The sequence below is a fragment of the Equus quagga genome, chromosome 6 (genome assembly GCF_021613505.1).
Source record: "Equus quagga isolate Etosha38 chromosome 6, UCLA_HA_Equagga_1.0, whole genome shotgun sequence".
NCBI classification, from domain to species: Eukaryota; Metazoa; Chordata; class Mammalia; order Perissodactyla; family Equidae; genus Equus; species Equus quagga.
This window is the reverse complement of record NC_060272.1, coordinates 69,476,297-69,495,419: the sequence shown is the minus strand read 5'-3', so window position 1 is coordinate 69,495,419 and position 19,123 is coordinate 69,476,297. Positions and strand designations below refer to the sequence as shown.

At 39.3% G+C, this 19,123-nt stretch overlaps 1 protein-coding gene across 1 annotated transcript in view; it reads right to left on the bottom strand.

Annotated features, from left to right (window-relative positions):
• STARD13 (StAR related lipid transfer domain containing 13) overlaps positions 1 to 19,123 on the bottom strand; it is a 488,843-nt gene that overhangs the window by 335,718 nt on the left and 134,002 nt on the right. The window lies entirely within an intron of this gene.

Here is a 19,123-nt window from a genome sequence, read left to right as displayed (position 1 = left end):
CTGCTGCTAATATAGTTTCTACATATTTATTGCTGTTTTTAAATAAAGAAAAAACATGAACCATCTTGTCTCAATGTCAACTGACAAATTTCAAGCTCTATTATATCTTTGATTTTTTAAATTCTATATAGTCTCATTTCGGGATAAATTTTGGTTATGGGATAATCTACTCTGTTTTGTTGCTATTATCTTACAAGTATCATTTTTCTCAACTAAACCCGAGATATATAAGAAACAGATGTTTTCTAAGAGAAATCTGTTTGGGCTTTTTTTTTTAACACCAGACTTCCTTTGTGGTTATTCTTTTATGACAAGAAAAATAGACCTTGGCTTTCCTTACAAATTTTGAGAAGAATAAAAAAAATGCCTAACAATTAGAATGACCTCAAATGAGTCCCATCATATTCTGAGACCGTTAAGCTTCCCAAATTCTTATTCTAATTGCTGTCCTGAAAAACAGATCTGGTGTGCTACTTCATGCTCAAACGTATGTTGCTGATGTTATGTGCTGGACACCCAGGCGTAACCAAAAACATACAGTCTACTTCCTCTCCATGAAGACTAAATGTGCAGTTTGTTCTCTGAATAACGTCAGCTGTCTTGAGGACTGCCTACAAGACTATTCCCAGCCTGACATTTCATTTCCACTACCAGCCAACAGAGTTGAAGTTATTGTGTTGACGAGCAGCCCACCCAGCTACAGTCTGAGCTTAGACTTCACTGTCTACTACCTTGGGTAACCTCCACCTTGATAAAGACATGAGAAAGGTTTTCCAAGATCATAAAATTCACCCCTCCTATTTATCTTTACAATGATCTATTTATTTATCTTGTCTCTTCAATATGAAAAGCTTTCAAGTTCATTTGGTGACCAAATTAGCTGATTTATTTCTTTTATGTGTTATCTGCTATAAAGGCCACCATCAATCTTTCCCCCTCTATTTACAGCTAATTACCATGGTTTCACATGCACCAAGTGACAAGTATGCTGGACACTGTTGTGTCTTCTCATAGGCCCATGAGTCTCACTCACTATCGAGAGGACTGGGTTTGGTGAAGACGGATTTAAATGTGAGAGGGTTTCCTAGCGTGTATAACCCTTGAAACTCTGAAATGATAAATGATTTGGATAATATGTAGTTATTTTTGTGGTTCTAGTATGTTACTTTAGTACCATGGGAGTTGATAAACACAGATATATGAGGCTCTGTAATATGAAATGATGAGTCCTTTCAGCATGTGCATCAATAACAATCAACTTCTTACCAGCATAAGTCATCAAAACAGTGTCCAAAAAAAAGAGCTGTGGTATCAACAGACTGATTTCAGTCAAACCAACTGGAATGTCACTGATACTTCCAAGTATCTGAACTGAAGTTTTAAATGCATCTAGTTCTTTGCAAACAGAGAAAAGCAACACATTTACTTTCAAACCTTAAGACAATACAAAATATATACAAGCACAGCAGGACAACTGATACGCTTCAATTGCAGAAATTTGGAATTCTCCTCTGCTAAGTTTGTACTCAGGAGTGAAGTGTTATCCCAATGTTGGCGAAAGGGTTATAGTAAAAATGATGCAGGTGGGAGTTAAATTGATTAAAATTCAAATTTCTCTAATTAGGGATTATTAGAGTCCCTTTATTTCAGAATATTTCTGTGTGTAATGAACTCAACATTTTAAATTATTTGCATTTTTGTTATAGTCAAGAGATAAGGTAATAGGACCTCTACTATTATAATGAGAAAAAGATATATTGGCTTTAGGTATCAAAGATAAGCAATAAGATTGAAAGAGTCTAGGGACCAGCCTGGTGGCATAGTGGTTAAGTTCAGTGCACTCCGCTTCGGTGGCCTGGGTTCAGTTCTAGGAAGCAAACCTACATGGTCCTGTTAGTGGCCATGCTGTGTTGGTGCCACACATACTAAAAAATAGAGGAAGATTGGCACAAATGTTAGCTCAGGGTGAATCTTCCTCAGCAAAACAAAACAAAAAGGTTGAGTGAGTCTAAATGCTTTCTTTTAAAGAAATCCAAATAATACACGTAAAATAGCAACTTCAAATAGCCTCCTTGCAAGATGGAAGACAATTCTTGTATTAAATAAAAAGACCTGAAAATTACAGAGAAAGATAATCAGGAGTCAAAAGTAAAGACCATATATAGCTGTGATCCGAAAGTTATAATATAAAATGATGAAGAAGACATTCATTGTGCCTCTTTCATATTTTCATATTGCATGTTTTCATATGCAATGCTGCAGAACTACTAATAGTCTCAAATTCTCCCTCCCTACCACAACTAGACTATTTTGCGTACATTGCCGTTCAAGTCCTAGCACATGAATGAGCCTCAGAAATTATTTAGTCCAATACTCTTATTTTTATGGATGACAGAAGCGAGGCTGAGAGAAGTTAAATGATTTGAATGAGTTTACAAATTTTTAAAGTGAAAGTAAGGAGGAGAGCCCAGGCTTCCTGAAACCTTGGGCAGCTGTCTTTCCACACCAAATTACCAGCCCTTTCTAATTCACATTTTTTAACGTTTAAAATTAATTATGGAATTTTTATAAGGGTCAAAATAAAGCTAAGAATTAAAAAAACCACCTGAGAAGGAAAATGAGATGGAGAATTTTCCATAGTTCTGTATAGTTATATATATATATATAAGTTTTTCTATGCTGCCTGGGGTCCAACCCATATCATTTAGCCTTTGTAATTATTAGCCTCAAGAACATCTGAACAGAATATTTTAGAGATGATCATGAAAAATTTTGCTTGCTGCTAAAGAAATTCAATTCTGGGTGCTCTTTGGCTCGTTATTTCTTCAGACACAATCTATTGAATGCTGGATGAAATTCTTTCTATCTCAAACATGATGAATTCTAACCTTTTGTTTATATATTTAGCAGTAAAAGGAACCAAGGGCTGCTAAGTATTAATACAACAGAACCAATTGCAGCAAGGATTCTATCATGAGGGCAGATTCTTAACATGAAGTGAAGCAGTGAGAGAGAAAATTCTAACCATAATTCTAGTTTCTAACTTCATGACATGCAGATACTGAATTTTCTTTCTGTTATTAAATTTGTAAGCTGAGGAGGAACAACTTGTTTTAAGGATTATCAAATAATGCTTCAATACAAATGTTATAATTATAGGATGCTTGCTTTTTAAAGGAAAACAATATTAACCATTGGAAGAAATTTTATGATGTTAAAAAAAAAACCTGAAAAAATAATGACAACAATTAAAAACCCCACCACATCACACTTCCCTCCTCTACCTGTCCTAATTCCCTTTTAAATTTTCCATATATTCTCCTAAAAAAATAAGTTCCAGGGGGCTGGCCCCATGGCCTAGTGTCTAAGATCATCACACTCCACTTCAGCAGCCTGGGGTCACAGGTTCAGATCGCAGATATGGACCCACACTACTCATCAGCCATGTTGTGGTGGTGATCCACATACAAATTAGAGGAAGATTGGCACAGATGTTACCTTAGGGCTAACTTTCCTTAGCAAAAAATTAAAATTAAAAAAATAAATAAATAAATTCCCTCAGGAGGATGGCAGCAAAAGTTGTTCTATCTGCGATATTGCTAGAAAGGTCCTATTTCTGTGACAAAGTCCTTCAGTTACGTCCCGCTTCTTCATCAGCCTCAAAGAAAGCCTGCTCCCCAAATATGGCTCATGGTAGCTGATGTGCTCAGTTAGAATGGAACGGACGAAGATCAACACTCTCCTCCTAACTATGTGAATCTACAATCAATGCCTGTTGCTCTTGCAAGTATGGACTGGGAAAGTAAATGGATGGAAGGAAGGAAATGAAAACTGAGTGCCCTTTACATGGCAAGGAGAGCATTAAGTTTCACATTTATGACACCATTATATCATTCATCCAAAATGTGCCCAATTTTCTATGAATGAAGAAAATGAGTCTTAGGGAGGTTAAAAATACAACATCAATTAGTTGGCAAATGGTATGGCTAAAATCTAAACTGAGATTTTTCTATTTCTAAAAAACAATTCAGTATTTAATTAAATAAGTAATTAAAAATTCATACAGGGTCTGGCCCTGTAGCCAAGTAGTTGGAGTTCTGCGCACTCTGCTTTGGCAGCTGGGGTTCACCAGTTTGGATCCTAGATGTGGACCTGCTCCATTCGTAAGCCATGTTGTGGAGGCATCCAAATACAAAAAATAGAGGAAGATTGGCACAGATGTTAGCTCAGAGCTAATCTTCCTCAAGCAAAAAAAGAGGAAGATTGGTAACAGATGTTAACTTTGGGTGAATCTTCCTTGCCAAAAAAAAAAAAAATCCTTACAAAATTGACTCACAAATGTTTGTAAAGAAAGACACAGTCATTTCACAAAAACGAAATTTCATATATAGTGGGACAACATTAATTTATAAACCAGAAAAATTGTTTGCGGTTTTGCATAAATATAAAAAATAATATTGAAACATTAATATTACCCCTTAAAATTGTTCGAAGCAACAAAACATTTTAAATGAAAGGAAAACAATTTTTAAGTTTGTCTGGTAAACATGTTTGCCACGGATCAGTATTTCCTGATTTAACTACTTCTATTAAACTGACTTCCTTCTCCCTCCCCAACTCTCAAAGGAAATTCAGCTCAGAACATTTCAATTCAAGTTTGACATGTATTGTCACAATGACAAAAATGACAGGTAAAAATCAGAGGACAAGCCAAAACAGCAGCTCATGCTCATGGGTCCTTTTTATGGTGGATCTCAATAAAATGTCTTTATTTCAATTCTCACAAGATTTATCAAAGTGTGGTCCACAGATCCCTGGGGGTCTCTGAGACCTTTCAGGAGGTTCGTGAGGTCAAAATTATTTTCTTTCTAATGCGATGATGTTAGTTGCCTTTTTCACTACGTTGATATTTGTGCTGACGATGCACAACAGTGGTGAGTAAAACCGTTGGTGGTGCCTTAGCACAAGTGGTCCCAGGCTGCACCCAGAGTCCCTGTAATCTTCAATGCCATGCATGAGCAGGGGAAATCAAAGTGCAAGCTTCCTGGGAGAATGTCCTTGATGAAGGAGTACAAATTATTTATTTTATTAAATCCCAACCCAGAGTAAACATCTTTTTAATATTCTGTGTGACAATATAGGTCGTAAGTATGAAGCACTTTCATTGCATAGGAAAGAATGATGGCTGGAGTGAGGGAAAGCATGTGTGAGCGAGCTGTAAGCTGAACTAGACGCTTTTTCCATCGGGGACCATTATTACCTGAATGAACAATTGACAGACTATACTTATTCAGACCTGGGTACTAGACAGACTTCTCAAAACTTAACAAAGCGAGACTGTCACTCAAAGGAAAAGTGACAATATATGCTGCCAAGGATAAAATTCAAGCTTTCAAGAGAAAATTAGAATTTTGGAAAATTTGTATTCATCCCTATGAGCTTGACAGTTTCCAAATAATTAAAAATTTTACTGAGTTTTCTGTGATGCAAATGAATGCGATTTTTTAATATTATACAATGAAATGTATCAACATTTGGAAGATCTGCATAACCAACATTTTCCAAACAACCAAGGCATGATGTCACAAAGTCATGCATGGGTAAAAGATACATTCAAAGTGCAAATTTGACCAATGGATTTTAATGTAACAGAAGATGAAAAGCTCATTGATGTGGTTTCAGATTCTACATGTCAAGAAACTACCACTTGTTGGGTTTTGGTGTGGCATAAAAGAAGAAAATGCACAATTATTCAAAACGGCTATTAAAACACCCCTCCTTTTCCCAACTACATAACTGTATAAGGCTAGTTTTCTTCATATTCTACCAAAACAACAGAGCAATAAATTGAAGCAGAAGCAGATATAAAAATTCAATTGTCTTCTATTAAGTCAGATATTAAAGAGATTTGCAAAAATGTTGAAAAAAGTAGCAAAGCAACCAGTTTAAAATAAATGTAAAACTCTTCTCACTAAACTTGTATTTTGTTTTGGAAAATATTGTAATGTTTTATTAAACTATTCTCATTATGTTAATATGTAGTGGGTTTATTATTATTCTTTTTAAATAAATTTATGAAAAATAAATTAACTTTAAATCTGTGTTCTAATTTCTAAGATAGAAATGCTCTCATTTCTAATGTAGTAAATATCAGTAGCAATAACCCACAGAAATGAAAGCTCTTTGGAGCTCTTGACAATTTTTAAGAGTTAAAGGGGTCCTGAGCACAAAATACCACAGCCTGTTTTTGTACCACCCAGATACATTTACATGTTTCACATGGTTGGGAAAAAATGAGAAGAAGAATATTTCATCACACATGACACTTGTAAGAAATTCAACATTTCATGTCCATGTTATGAGTTGAATTGTGTGCCACGCAAATTCAAATATTGAAGTCCCAATGCCAAGTACTTCAAAATGTGACCTTTATCTGCAAAGGGTCATTGCAGATATAATTAGTTAACACTGGTTATGCTGGAGTAGAGCGGGCCCCCTAATCCAATGTGACCGGTGCCCTTATAAAAAGGGAAAATTTGGACAGAGACACGTACACAGGGAGAACATCATGTGAAGGTGAGGGCAGAGATCAGGGTGATGCTTCTACAAACTAAGGAATGCCAAAGATTGCCAGCAAACCACCAGAAGCTAGCAGCAAGGTATGGAACAGATTCCCCTCACAACTTTCAGAAGGAACCAACCCTGCCCACACCTTGGTGTTGGACTCCTAGACTATCTGTTAGACAATATATTTCTGTGGTTTAAGCCACCCATTCTCTGATACTTTGTTACAGCAGTCCTAGCAAACTAATACAACAGCCATTTATTTGGATATATTTACCTATTGTTGCTCTCATGCAGAAACAGCAGTGTTGAGTAGTTGTAACAAAGATCATATGGCCTCAAAGACTAAAATATTTACTATCTAGCCCTTTACACAAAAACTTTGCTGATTCCTGATTTATCTGATTTGTGAGCTAGGAGAAAGTGTCACCAGGCATAGGTGGTCCATTCTCCTTGTACTCTCCTTCAAGAACTGTCTGGTGTTCGTTCCTCAGCTCCTCTCTCTTCCACAGAGGAGGCTTGGCAATGTTGATCTGCCTGCCCAGGCTGATCTACCTAGGACCAGTGAGCAAGTTCTATTCAGGAGAAAAGGAAGGGGAAAATAGAAAGTCAATTTGGAGTCCGAGGCATGGCCTCCAATCTCGGTTGATCAGCAACAAATCTTTTATTTTGATCTCTTTCTGACACCTGTATATATTTCTCAACTGGTTTCATATCTGGAGGAGAGAGTTACATGATTCATTGGCCTCCATACACCTCAACTTTTCTTTCTCATAGCAAGAGTGTTGGAAATCTAATTTCCTTCTTGAAGTCTCTCCAAAAAGGAAGTGAGTGCTGATTTATTTTTTAACCTGGCCATATCCTCTTGAAATATGCAATTCTCATGACTCATTCCTAAACTCTAGACCACATAAAATCCCTTGAACTAATGCTCACACGAAGTTTAGCTGTTTTTTTCATGCTAAGACATTATGCATTTATACAAGTATCTGCATGTCCTTTTACAAGATAGATCTAAATTGCTATAACCTTCCTCAGATTATGAGCTCCTGAGTGGGATTTTGTTTAACTTGAGGTCTGGTTTGTTTAAGACTAATGCAACGCTCTGCTAATTAATGTGGTTTCCCTCATTAATAAAGAAGCCCCACTAATCCGTTGCCAACAATTTTACTCACATAGGTTCATAAGGAAAAGAAGACGGAAAAGACAGTGATGATAAATAATGGCTATGTAGCTTGAAAAAATATTTTAAGCACCAATAAAAATATCTAGATATATAGCTGAGAAAGAAAAATCAGTCGCTAGTCTGTCACTCATAGCTTGTCATTTACTCAATTAACCCATTGATACAGGTGGAAAATGCCCATTACACACAAATTCTCTCTGACATCCTGTGGAGTGAGGGACATGAAAAATAGTAAGATAAAAGGAACAATTGGTAAAGGACCTTGACGTTCAAAAAAAAAAAAAAAAGCAGAAAAGTCTGGCTTTGAGCCAATGGATGTTGACAAAGAGTAACTGAGAGATCGGAGAGAGTGTTTGGGGAAAACTGTCCCAGCAATTGTGAAAGTAGAGATCTCAGCTTGCTAACCTAAATTCTGGACTGGTCTAATCAGTGGGAAGGAAGGGTAGGGTAGGCCCAGTGGAATCTGTTGGCTGGAGGGAGCCAAGGATATTTAGCAAACTAACTCTTCCAAAGGCAGGACAGCTGTGTTTAAATGCAATGGGGCATCGTGGGAGGGATGCACCAACTCGGGGAAGAGCGTGGAGTTTGTTACCTGAATGTTTCTCTGGTTCAGCCTCTGCGGACCTCTCAGGGAGAGGGGAATACAATAAAAAGGGAGTAAAAATGAAAAGAGCAGTTTCCCTAAAGCCTCTGTTGAGGGCAGTGTTTAACAGCAGATGTAACAATGGAAGCTGGGGGTGGGGGTGGGGCAAAGGGCACTTCCCCACTCAGGGGTGACCTTGCAGCTGGAGCTCTGAGCTGCACCCAGGAACAGCCTAGAGCTGGACCAGACAAGTGAGAAAGCGTAATGCGTGGGCAGCCTAGGTATCTTTGGAGGGTTTCAGCTGCTCCATGATATGGTCAGTGATAGATGACATCATGGACTCCAACTGGATCATAAAATCATAAAAACCCTGCCTGCCACCATGGAGCCAACAAATCCAAGCCCCAGACATATGTGAACTTCTCGCCACAACACCTCACCCCCACCAAGATTCCTAGGTGAAGACAGACCCTGGGACTCCTAGAACTGGTTGGAGAGCTGGGGTTATAAAAAATGGGAGCAGAGCCTTAAAATGAATGTGTGGTTACAGTTATTGCTTCCAGGTTGCCTGGCCTGGAAAGCATAACTTACAACAGTGTAAAAGAGGACGTAATATGGTGGAGAGGCAAGCAAAAGAGTGCTGGTCATGTTAAATACCAGCTTTGTTGACCTTGGTCAGGTCACTCAAATATTCTGGGTTTCAGATCCTGTATCAAAAAAGTAGAATCTTTTGGGGCTGGCCTGGTGGCGCAGCAGTTAAATTTGCACATTCTGATTCAGCAGTCTGGGGTTCACTGGTTTGGATCCTGGGTGCGGACTTAGGCACTGCTTGTCAAGCCACGCTGTGGCAGGTATCCCACATATAAAGTAGAGGAAGATGGGCACAGATGTTAGCTCAGGGCCAGTCTTCCTCAAAAAAAAAAAAAAAAAAGTAGAATCTTTCAAAAGCCCTGACAAGGTCATCGTGAAGCTTAAATGGGATCATATGTGAGAAAACTCTATACTTTAATAAAATGCTATTATTATAATGACATGGTGTTTACAGAACAGGCTGTCTATAAAAGGTTCTGAGTGCACTAATTTCCAGCTGTCACCTGATGTAAAAATGTTTTTGTGTCTTCCAAAGCCATTTTCCAAATAAGTAATTTTTCTCACATGCACAATTTTCTCAGCAAAACCTAGTGCTGCCTGAAATGACTGATTTTAGGAGCATCCATGTATGTCTGTATACTCCAAGGGGACACAACTGGGAAAATGCAGCATAGCTGGCACAGGAGAAATGAAGGGTAGAAAGGCCTTTTGGGCAGTAGAAAGTGAGCCCTCTCAAAATCTTAGCTTTATTTTAACATTTCTCAGAGTGTAGGAGAGTCAGTGTGTGATCGTGCTGGTAGTGACAGTTCTACTGGGAAATCTTAACTTTAAATTGCCTGCCAATCTCTATTTCGTGTGTCCAAGAAGAGCCATTTATCACTTTTATGAAGCCACCAAAAGCTTGCATTGAGAGGGAATAAAGCTAATTATTGAGCAGTACATGCCCCTATACTAAATTTATAATGAGAGCAATGGGCTGAAGGTTCTAAAGATGGGTAATAAATGTTTTGATAAAACAAATCTAAGACTTCCCCCAAAAGAAAGACAGCTCTCCCTTACCTCCGCTAACTCTCTGTTACCACGCAGGGGAGCAAGTTTCCCACATTTAGTGATGCTCTGGGATGCTGGATTTTCCCTGGTAGGCATCCCTGAGAGCTCATCTCCACAGAACAGCCCTTACTTTCGCCAATAACAATAAGCCATGTACATATAAGAGTTTCACCACTAACAAAGGGCTTCATACAGATAAAAAGGACTTTAGTCCAGAAAGGAGTTTTGAGGGCTCGCTTAAACTCAGGGTAGCTCCAGGAAGTCCCCTTTACCCTTTAGGTTCATACATTCACGGGGCTTTCAGAGTCACTGCCTTTGGAGTTCCCCCTTTCTTCCACTCTTGTTCCAGGGCAGTAAATATAATTAAGATGTACATATTTTCCTTTTCCTTTTTAATTAGAAAGAATTATTATTTTTCATACTTACCTTAGACAAACCAAGATCATCTCTGAAGGCACTCCAAGTTCATCCTTTGATTCAAAGTAAAAACTCATCTCCTTACATCTACCTGAAGCCTGACTCGGTAAATTCTACGCCAGTCAAATAAATCTTCCTTAACCAGTTTATTTCTTGGGGAAAACCGTCCAAGGTCAGGCAATTCTCTTAACGTTCTCATTATTTTCTTAATGCTCTGACTTAGTTTTTATAAGATTTTTAATTTATTTGTAAAGAAATAAATTAATGATTTTGGTCATCGTTGTGTCTTTCTTCCTGGCTTATCACCTAGAGCTACTCTATCCACTAGCCACGTGTGGCTGTTGAGCCCTTGGAGCATGGCTAGTCAATTTGAGATGTGCTGTCAGTATAAAACACACAGCGGATTTTGAAGCTTCAGAACCCAAAAAAGAAAGCAATAGCTCAGTGATAATTTTGTGTATTGATTACATGTTGAAGTGATAACATTTTAGATATATTGGTTTCAATAAAATACATTATTAAAATTAATTTCACCTGTTCCTCTTACTTTTTTTAGAGTGGTTAGAAAATTTAAAATTACATAGGTGGCTCACATTATGCTTCTATGGGGCAGTGCTGACCTAGAGCTTTTAACTTTTCATCTCAGATTTTATTCTAGCTCCCTACCCCGCCCCCATCCTCAATTCAAGCCTAATCTTCTGACCTACTTTCTTTTTCCATAGGCATAAACACCCCCGTTGAACTAACAATTCTGTTTGATTACCTCTATTTTAGCCAAAGAAGAGTTTCTCAACTCACAGATGTGGGGGGTTAGATAGCAAGTATGATGGCCCTGAAGTTATTCCCTTATAAATCTTTTTTAAAAAGTTGTTTTCCTGAGGCTGGCCCCATGGCCAAGTGGTTAAAGTTGCTCCGCTCTGGCAGCCCAGGTTTGTGGATACAGATCCCTGCGCGGACCTACTCAACTCATCAACCATGCTGTGAAGTCATCCCACATAGATTGGCACAGATGTTAGCTCAGAGCTAATCTTCCTCAAGCAATAAAAGAGGAGGATTGGCAATGGATGTTAGCTCAGGGCGAATCTTCCTCGCCCACACAAAAAATTGTTTTCCTTTTTCTTGAAATATGTCTGGAGATTTAAAAGACATAGGCAAAGTGATGGCAGAATATTCACAGATATTCCTACTGGTCTTGGAAAGCAGAACCAACTTCCTGGAAAATTACATCCAGTAAGACAGTTCCACGTGGAGTGAAACAAATTTAGTCCTGATATTCAAGGGAGTGCATAAAGGTTCCTCTGAGAACGTGGAGTTAATAAAAATGGATGGTGAAACCAGTTGTGTTTTTCTTGAAGGAAGTTCATAGGCAGTATCAATCCAGCCCAGGGGAGCAATGGGGCTGAATATTTTCCAAGTGCTTGACATAAACAGCAAAACTTATTTTCTCATTGTGGTTTGCCATTATTTTTACACTTCTGATATTTTTATGGACAAATCAATCCATGCACAGACACATTTATAACAAACCATTGCTAATCCCTGGTGTATTCAAACTTGACTTACAAAGAACAGAATTTATCAAGAACCACCTGCCCTGTCTCTGTGCCCTCTCTACCTACTGCCTCCTCCCAGCCATGCTTTCTGTCTCCAGCCTCAAGTTCTGCCTGGGATCCATTAGAAAAATCACTTTCAGCTTTTAGAGAATCAGTGAAAAGACTGTGGGACAGCAGGAACCATTTAAGGGGCTGGTCTCTCCAGTTCTGCCCCCGCCTCTGAAATCGTTTCCTGTGCATGGCTGGATTTGTTTTTATTTCACTGCGTTACACTGCCAGAATTACCCCCACCACAGATTTATTTGGGTTCTGAGAGAATCTTTTTAAAATGCAAATATCCCTGAGAGTGTTAAAGGGCTTTCAGTAATTTACACGTTAGCATGAATTTATTCAATCAAATTGCCTCTCTGCTCCGTGATTAGCAACCCACTCACTGCTCGTCTTCCTCAGCAATAAGGACAGAAATCTAATTTCAGAACAAAAGATTAGAAAGCTTCCTACATGCGGCTAATAAATCTGCCGAGATACTAACATTTTAGCGGATAAAAAAGCCATGTCATGTCTTTCAAGACATATTATTTTAGGGATGGCAAATTCCTAGTGATCTTCCTTGTAGCGGAACTGCCTCTCGGATTCCATGCAGTGAAATGCTGTGAAAACCAGGAAGCTCTGAGGAAACTTCATTTCTGCCTCACGGAGGCGGCAGGTGGGTGGGGATGCCAATTTATGGTCCTACGGTCTTAACTGTGGGGAAGAAAATTTCATCTTTGGTTACAGCTGTTCGAGGAGGGCGGGGAATATAGACAATGTAGATCAGGGGATAGTTCACCAACTCATCTGTCCCACTCGCTCTCTAGGAACAGTTGTGTAATTACTAAAGAATATGTACTTCAGGACTTTGACATTTCTGACCAGAAATTCAGTCGCTTCTGCACTCTGCATGTCTCCATGGAGGCTTTCCCAGATCGATAAAGTCTTTAGGACCTTACTACGTTGTTTATGGACCAAATCTATTTATATCACCTAATCAGATCCTGCCCATAAGTTGGGCCAACCCAATAGGTTCAGGCTTCCATAGATCACTGAAGGTCATAACAAATGCCCAACTCAAAAAGCCAGAGACAACACTGTCCTTGATGGCCAAAATGTTCTTAATCCCTGTTCTAAGCGCGTAACACAGAAAATCAACAGTAGAGAGACCTTGAAAACTTAGGAAATCATTATTTCTCCAATATTCTTGGAGAAGATGATGTATTAGTCACACTTCTAAGCCCTACATGCAGGCAACCCCACACAAAAACAGCAACCCTTACAAGGTTCTACATAGAGGTGGCACTCAATAAATATTTGCTGACTGACTTACTCAATGTGCTTTTAAAATCACTGCAAAATGTACACCCTGCTTTACTTGTAAATACCATCTTACCGTAGCTATCACATGATTTTCAGTTACCATCTGGCGCATAACTTTGGCACAGGCTTATGTGCTACACAGGACTGCGGAGTGGAGAATTTATTAGAACAGTTGATGCTGCTCTCCATTCCAGTCATAGGGGAAATGTGTGTAATCAGTGAAGGCTATAAAACAAACCAAACAAAAGTCTTGAACTCTTCAGCTACACCATGTTTAGAAGTACTTTTTAATAATTCAGAGGAGAAATATGTTCGGTTGGTAGCTGGGGTGATTTCACGGGCAGAGACGTCTAGCCAGGACTTCAAGAAGGCAGTGGCCACAGGCAGCTTGTGACTGCATATTTTCAACCATACAGCTGGGCTGCATTCCTGAAACAGGTGTCATTTTACACAAGCATGGCTCTGTATGTATTAGTTCTGGTAAATACTCTCTAAATCTGCAGGCGACAAAAGGAAGGACCTAAATATTCTGGATTTGTCAGTTATGATTTAATCATGGAACGCAATATAAAGAATAGCATTTTATGCTCAAGGCTATTGCTTTTTTAAAAACAAAATAATGGGAAGTCTCTATTTTACATCTGCTGGACCACTGTTTATACACAGATAGTCCCTGGAAATTACTACCTCAGTCTGGTGGCCTAAGTAACTCTGCTTCCCCCACAGCTGCTGCTGTTAGTATATGTTTCACTGATCCTTCTCCTCATCCCTTTGACCATGCAAGCAGGGATCCATGTGGTAGTTATGCTGGAAGTAACAGCAAGGAAGAAGCAACAAGAGGCAGGATACTTCTCCCCAGCATCACCACCCGAGGCTTCTCCTCTCTCCCATTTCCATGGCTACGTCTCCTCCACCTAAGCTGCCAGATCATCTGCCAAACCCCCAACCCCTATTCCATCCCAGCTCTTATGAAGCCCCCAGCTATTTCTGAACTCTTCCTTAGCTTCTCTAGTTAGATTCCAGGAAATTCACTGAAGATAGGTGGCCTCCAAAGTATAGATAAACATTACTTGAGACCCGCCACCTATAACACTCTTTTGGGGAAAATAAAAAGTATTGATAGGAGGACATTATGTGGATGCCCTTCACTCATTATCTCTTTCTTATAATTTCCACCAAAAACTCTTAGAAAACTTGCAAAGCAAAGAGCTGTCCTTGTTGGAACTACTTTTCTTATTTCTTACTAGTCAAGGAATGAGAAAAATAATAGCTAAAAGCAAAGAATGTGGCAGTGGCAAGGGCAGCATGCTGCCCAAACCCTGGTGCTCTCAGAGAACAAAAAAAGGGGGTGACCAAAAGTCTGACCTGGGTGGAAACATTCTTCTAGGAATTTCTCCTAGATAGAAAGTCTTCACCCCTGACAGCTCTTCAATTCTTGACATCCTGGAATCCATTGACTCTCTGTGGTGTGAATGTATACCCACCTTCCTTTGCAGTATTAAAACCTTGCCAAAACATTAGTCTAAATGCGTCTGAGTAGTAACCCCTGCCATTACCCCACAGCAGAAAGGAGACCCTACAAATGGGAATAACTAGAACATACAACAGCCTGAAATATTTTATGAGTGCCTACTATTTTCAGTTACTATGCTAAGCACTTGGGTTACTGAGATAAGTGACACCATCTGGACTTCAAATTGCTTCAAGCCCAATGAAGGGGAAAAGCAAAGAAACATATAGATAATATTAATGTGATTAATGCTATAAGAACAAAGTCCTTCCTATAAGCTGAGTCTTGAGAACCTAGTAAATCAGTATGAAGAAGATAGAAAAAGAATTCCAGGTTAAAGGAGCAATTGAGGCAGACACAAAGAATGTGAGAAAGACATTAAGGATCAAAAGTAGTTTGATATGGCTGAACATTGAGTAAAAGTTGGAGGAGACAAGAGAGGAGAGACTGGAAACGTGGACATGGCTAAATGTGAACAGCTTTGTCTAATATGCACAGAAATCTGATTTTCTACCAAAGAAAATTTGAAGACATTGAAGGATTTTCCATAGAACAGAAATATGATCAGGTTTAACTTTTTAGAAGATCACTCTGCATTTTGGATAATAGATAAGGGGTATTTGACACCAAAGACCAGTTAATTGGCTGCATTCATGTGAGGGCTGCCTGACCCAGAGCAGTGGCATTAGGGATGCAAAGGGATGAATTAATCCATCATTAGAAATGTAGACTAGACAGGACTTGGTGGCAATGAATGTGAGTTTAAGAAACAAGAATGAAACTAGGGTGACTCCCAGGTTTTTGGCCTGAATGATGAGTTGACTGAAAGTACCTTTCACTAAGACGGGAGAAGATGGTGCAGTTCAAGACTTGATAGAGTGAGTCTGAGGTGCATTGGAACATGCAGTGAGAGATGTCCAGGAGGAAGATGAGGATGCAGATAGAAGTTAGGGAGAATAGATCCTGTGGAGCTGGCTAGTTCACACCCCGCCAATTTCATCCCTGACCAGGATATAACTCCCCACAGCACCCGTCCTAACCCTTCCACCCACCCACGAGTCTGGGAAATAAACATATATCAAAAGCTGCTCATGAGTCACCGGCTTCAGAAATGTGACCGGCTTGCTCTCTCACGTTGAGAACAGAGAGCCAGAATAGCCCCAGATTTTCAACTGGTGGCTGCTTGACTTTGGCTGTCTTTTCAATACCCTTCTTAGCCTTGGTAACCTGACTGTCCAAATTTATAACTTGGCCCCTAGACATTTTGTTGTTTCTGTCACCCTGGCCTGGACCATCCCCTTAGCCAGGTCACAGCCCTGTGCTAGTCCATATGATGAAAAGTCCTCTCTGACTGGCATTCACTGTCTCAAGGACTTGTAGTTTGGTGTCAGAAGGTATCTTTGTGCTAATTAGAAAAGGCGGCCCTTGTGTAGGGCATGCCGTCTATATGAGAGCTCTGACCTGGCTTCGAACTGAGCTATGGCTCTTTGGTGAGAATGTTTACGCCCAGTTTAAGTCCTGAACTGTTCTTGTGTCTCGCTTACCCTGGCAGCTACCATCTACAGCTTTCATGCTTCACTTTGACCCTGGGCAAGCGATATCTGAGAGGCATGGACATGAACAATCCTACCGAGGTAGAAGCTTTTTTGCCCCCCAACTTTGGGAATGTTCTACTAAAAGTACATAGAAGTCTCGACAAGCAATAAAGGGGTAATCACGTCTACCCTCCCTTCTCTGCACAACACTAACCCCATGGGAAATCTGCCTGGAGCTGTGAGGGGCCTTGCCCTCAGTATTTGGCAGCCTGGGCTACAGCGAGAAACGAAAACGTCCCTCAGACATATCCCAAAAGGCAGCGAATTCTATACATGAGGTAGTTTGTGGTTGAAATTGGGTTTTTCAGGCTAGCCTGAGAAATAAGAAAAGGATAATGAGTCAGATGAATGAATGTACACCAGGCTGACACAAATCCGTGTGGAAGGATTTGTCTCGATCTTGGAAGAAACTTAGGAATGGCAAACTTTCTCTGTTATGGACCCTCTGAATTCATAACATTTCCGAGGAAATAGAATTAAGCTGGTTCTTTAGAAAGTATTCCCTAGAATAGGGAAACAGCAAGGGAAGCCTTCAGAATACACTGTCCATCTACCTAAAGATTCACAGATAGAATAGCAACAAAAGTTTTTCGGCCAAGCTGATCCCTGTTTGCACGCTGCCTGTTTGCAAGTAAGTATCCTAGAAGGAATGCCCACGGCACATATTGGGGGTGAAAATAGAAAACAGAAAAAGGTGTTCAGAGGTTATATAGATCCCTGGATTAGCATCAGAGTCTATATCCTCTCCACACCCTGTGTCAGTAAGAATGGACTGAGGACTCCGATTATGATTTTGTCCTGAATGGGCCCAAAAATTCAGTACTCCCAAATTTCTTACCTAATAATTTATAAAGTTACCTGTTCCTATCCTGGATGAGCTAATTTGGAAATATGTTACCTCTCGTAGGATAATTAAGAGCTCACCGTAAAAACAAAATAACAAGAATAAAAAAAATTAGGAAATCAGCTAAGACAGGTTCCAAATGCTTCTTTAATAATTACATTCCCTTAAGAGGCAATAGGCAATGGATTATAGCATCACACTAAAGATGATGCCTTTCCCCTTTTTACCTTTCATTGTCAATCTTAAAAAAAATCAATCATTTGTGATAAACACTTTCTTCTTGGGCTGAGGAATGCTCTGAGAAGAAAGCCTTGTATAAGAGTTTGATATTACCTATCAGTCGTTCTTCACCAAGAAAGAAACAAAATGTGGATCACAGTAAGTATAATTAAGATGTACCATATTCTTCTTTTCCTTTCTAATTAGAAAGAATTATTTTCTAAAAATAAACTTTACTTTTTAGAGCAGTTTGAGGTTCACAGGAAAACTGAGCAGAAGGTGCAGAGATTTCCCATATTCCCCCTTCCCTCCACATGTATAACCTCCCCCACTAGCAGCCTCCCTCACCAGAGTGGTACATTTGTTCCAATTGATGAACCTGTGTTGACTGTATAGACGTGTCATAATCACCCAAAGTCTATAGTTTACCTCGGGGTTCACTTTTGCTATAAATTTTACAGATTTTGACAAATGTATAATGACATGTATCCCCCATTATAGTATCATACAGAATAGTTTCACTGCCCTAAACATCCTCTCGCCTCCACCTATTCATCACGCCCTCCCCATTAACCTCTGGCAACCGCTGATCTTTTTAACGTCTCCACAGTTCTGCCTTTTCCAGAATGTCACGTAGTTGGAGTCATCCAGTATGCAGTCTTTTCAGATTGGCCTCTTCAACTTAGTAATATTCATCATTTTTTTAAAAAGGCATTATACAAGTTCCCCAAAGCCATGTATGTGGGTGTGGCAAAGTGATGAAGAGTGCGAACGAAGGCTCAGGCTCAAGTTCCGGTTTTGCCCCTTTTGGGCAAGTCACCTACCTTTACTAGGCCTTGGTTTTCTCATCTGTAAAATGAGGATAACATTAATACCTATACCACTAACTTTACGATGTTGTTGTGAAGATCAGCTTTCTTTTCTAAAAAAATAGAGGTAATGATGCCTATGTCGTAGGGTTGCTGTATGGATGAAATAGGCAGTGTGTGTGAAGAGCTTAGCACCTTGCCTGGAATATGTTATGTATTTAATAATGGTGGTTGACAATGTTATTTTATTTTAATGTGGGCTGAATACTTTCTATGTGACCCTCTAAAACTACTCTCTGCTCTTTTCCATCTTGCTTTGTGGGGCACAATTTCTAAAGAATACATTAATTGTGCACCCTTTCCTCATGATTTCCTGAAGTGTTCAGCCAACGAGAGGTCACAGAAGGAAGTTAGAAGCTGGGAGGGAGAGAGATGGGTTTGTACTCCCTGTGCCTCTTCTCTGTCAGGCTGGAGTTGGTTCTAAGGCCAAAGATTGCCCTGGGCAACCATCTTAGAGCTGTTGATTTCCCTTAATCTTGCCCACATCTTTGTAAACGGTCTCTTAAATGACCTCTTTTGAGGTAATTTAGAAAGCTACTGCTATTTCCTGTCAGGAAGACACATATGTTTGCCCTTCATATTTACTGGCAAAATTATTAATGCTGTTTCACATGGTAAAGCAGCCAAGGCATTGTAAAATCAAGAACCATAAGCAACTCAATAAAATCTTGCAAGTTATCACTAACATCCTTCTATATCCAACACTCATCAAAATTTATGAAGATGTACTTTGGAGTTCAATAAAAAAATGTGAAAAAATTTTAGAGATTTAGAAAAAAGTTATAAAGA